The 3,392-nt window shown below is 56.2% G+C and overlaps 1 pseudogene; it reads right to left on the bottom strand.

The window, feature by feature from the left end:
- Nucleotides 1-329: 329 nt before the first annotated feature.
- Nucleotides 330-1,385, bottom strand: LOC147697696 (armadillo repeat-containing protein 10 pseudogene; annotated as a pseudogene).
- Between the last annotated feature and the right edge of the window lie 2,007 nt (nucleotides 1,386-3,392).

Genomic DNA, 3,392 nt, shown 5'->3' with positions numbered 1-3,392 from the left:
TCACTCAAGTCAAGTTTCGAAACAAAACCGATTTATTACTTCTGCCTTTAGCCCGTGTGATCTTTCAGATGCTGTGTCTGCAGTCAATACCATTCGAGTGCTTGGCAGAAACTCTGGATCAGGCGGCATGTTATGACGCTTTGTATAGCGGTGCAGGTTCAAAAGTGGCAAGGGAGACTTGCACAGGTATGATCCAAGCAACAAACACGGAAGGAGCAACCTCGGCAGGTAAAGCAGTAGTACTGTGCCACATCGAAGCAATGAAATGACTTCAATTCAGACCGCAGGGACGTCAATTAATTGTGCTTCCCTCTTCGGAAGGAAGGACTTTATGTTTGCTGTTTAGTCATGATTCTTGCTATTTGCTTTTTCACTTCCTCATCCCGGTGCTGTAACAAGGATACCAAGAAGCTTTGCCTTGAATCTCCGAACAACAAAGAGAAGTGCGAGCCTTCGTGGTATTGACGGTGAGCTGCTCCACTGTCCATATTTTCATTCAGATTTACCACAAAGGTGAGCCCCCGTAGGAGGATGTCATCATTTGTGCATGTGTGGAAGAAAGATGCCAACGAGGAAGGTACTTGAGTACTCAGTAGATCTGTTGTGAGCGATGGGTTTGCAGACAAATTCACAAGCACCTTCAAAACATGAATCTGCGTCTTTTCATTTCCATGAGACCACAGACGAAGAAAGCAAGGTAAGGATTTTACGATCATGTCTTGGTACTCGTTTGTAACAGACATGTTAGTTAACAGCCTAAGTGCAGCTAACTGCAGGTCAGAGTTCAGTGGAGCAACTTCAACAGTTGCACAAATAGGTTCAATATAAATGTTTACCTGTTCCTGATTGCTCAAGTTCATACTCAAGTTGTTAAGCGCATTTAAAGCCTGTGCCTGGACTTCAGGAACAGGATCTGAAAGCATGTTTCCAATTACTGGAAGAGCCCCTAAATTACGAATAAGATCTTGATTAACTGAAAATGCAGCACTGTTACTAAGAGTAATCAAGGCTTGTTTTCGAACTGACGATTCTTCTGTGGCTTGAAGCAGTTCAATAACTCTTTGTAGACGTTGAGCATCCAAATTGCTTGATGGATTTATTAGAACATCTGTAGGGTTCTCCCTCACTTTGGCCACCAAAGTCATTCCGGACACCCTGCGCAGGAGACCGCCTGTTGCCTCAGGGGCCCAAATCAGGCTCTTGGAATCCGCCTCATCTCTGTCCTGTGTTGCCCCCGCACCGTCCCCTGTGTAAGACCCCGGTTTAGACGGCTCACTGCGTAAAAGGCGTTTGTACAGCCAGTAGCATACACTGGAGCCGACCACCAACCCAAGCAGGGATCCAAGAAGAGTCCTACAGTGAGGGCCCATGACGGGCGAAGCTGCATCCTTCACAACCTACTTTTAACAGTGTGCAAAGGGGAGGACGAGGGAGGGAGAGACTGGGGAGGGAGAGAGAGGGAGTGTCAGGGGAGGGAGAGAGAGGGAGAGACGGGAGGGAGAGAGAGGGAGAGAGAGGGAGTGTCAGGGGAGGGAGAGAGAGGGAGTGTCAGGGGAGGGCGATGGAGGGAGAGAGAGGGAGAGTCAGGGGAGGGAGAGAGAGGGAGTGTCAGGGGAGGGAGAGAGAGGGAGAGTCAGGGGAGGGAGAGAGAGGGAGAGTCAGGGGAGGGAGAGAGAGGGAGAGTCAGGGGAGGGAGAGACGGGAGGGAGAGAGAGAGAGGGAGAGAGAGGGAGTGTCAGGGAAGGGAGAGAGAGGGAGAGACGGGAGGGAGAGAGAGGGAGAGAGAGGGAGTGTCAGGGGAGGGAGAGAGAGGGAGTGTCAGGGGAGGGCGATGGAGGGAGAGAGAGAGAGAGAGAGAGTCAGGGGAGGGAGAGAGAGGGAGTGTCAGGGGAGGGAGAGAGAGGGAGAGTCAGGGGAGGGAGAGAGAGGGAGAGTCAGGGGAGGGAGAGAGAGGGAGAGACGGGAGGGAGAGAGAGAGAGGGAGAGAGAGGGAGTGTCAGGGGAGGGAGAGAGAGGGAGTGTCAGGGGAGGGCGATGGAGAGAGAGGGAGAGTCAGGGGAGGGAGAGAGAGGGAGTGTCAGGGGAGGGAGAGAGAGGGAGAGTCAGGGGAGGGAGAGAGAGGGAGAGTCAGGGGAAGGCGATGGAGGGAGAGAGAGGGAGAGTCAGGGGAGGGAGAGAGGGAGTGTCAGGGGAGGGAGAGAGAGGGAGAGTCAGGGGAGGGAGAGAGAGGGAGAGGCAGGGGAAGGTGATGGAGGGAGAGAGAGGGAGAGTCAGGGGAGGTAGAGAGAGGGAGTGTCAGGGGAGGGAGAGAGAGGGAGTGTCAGGGGAGGGCGATGGAGGGAGAGAGAGGGAGTGTCAGGGGAGGGAGAGAGAGGGAGAGTCAGGGAAGGGCGATGGAGGGAGAGAGTGGGAGAGTCGGGGTGGGTCAGGGAGGGGGAGAGAGGGAGTGTCAGGGGAGGGAGAGGCAGAGGGAGGGAGAGGGAGAGCGAGGCATGAGGGAGAGTGAGGGAGAGCCAAGGCGAGGGAGGGAGAGCCAGGGCGAGGGAGGGAGAGAGAGGGAGAGCCAGGGCAGGGTGAGAGAGGGATGGAGAGTGAGGGGAGGGCAAGAGAGGGAGAGAGTCAGGGGAGGGAAAAGGAGGGAGGGAAAGAGAGGGAGGGAGAGAGTCAAGGGAGGGAGAGAGTCAGGGGAGGGAGAGAGAGGGCGAGTCAGGGGAGGGAGAGAGGGAGAGTCAGGGAAGGGAAAGAGAGGGAGAGAAGGGGAGGGAGGCAGAAGTAGGGATGGAGACAGAGGTAGGGAGATAGAGGGAGGGAGCGAGGGAGAGAGGGAGGGAGACAGAAAGAGAGACGGAGGGAGACGGCGAGAGTCAGGGAGACAGAGAGAGAGGGAGGGAGACAGAGAGAGGGAGGGAGACAGAGAGAGGGAGGGAGACAGAGAGAGGGGAGGGAGACAGAGAGCAGGAGGGAGGGACACAGAGAGCAGGAGGGAGACAGAGCAGGAGGGAGGGGGAGGGAGGGAGGGAGGGAGGGAAGGAGACAGAGGGAGGGAGTCAGAGGGAGGAAGACAGAGCAGGAGGGAGGGAGACAGAGGGAGGGAGGGAGAGGGAGGGATGCAGAGAGAGGGAGGGATGCAGAGAGAGGGAGGGATGCAGGGGGAGGGAGGGAGACAAAGAGAGGGAGGGAGACAGAGAGAGGGAGGGAGAGCGAGAGAGGGAGGGAAACAGAGAGGGAGGGAGACAGAGAGGGAGACAGAGAGGGAGGGAGACAGAGAGGGAGACAGAGAGGGAGGGAGACAGGGAGGGAGGGAGGGAGACAGTGAGGAAGGGAGACAGGGAGACATGGAGGGAGGGAGACATGGAGGGAGGGAGACAGGGAGACATGGAGGGAGGGAGACA

The sequence above is a fragment of the Lissotriton vulgaris genome, chromosome 8 (assembly GCF_964263255.1).
Source record: "Lissotriton vulgaris chromosome 8, aLisVul1.2, whole genome shotgun sequence".
Lineage (NCBI taxonomy): Eukaryota > Metazoa > Chordata > Amphibia > Caudata > Salamandridae > Lissotriton > Lissotriton vulgaris.
Note: the sequence above shows the minus strand (reverse complement) of the source record. Positions and strands in the feature narration are given on the sequence as shown.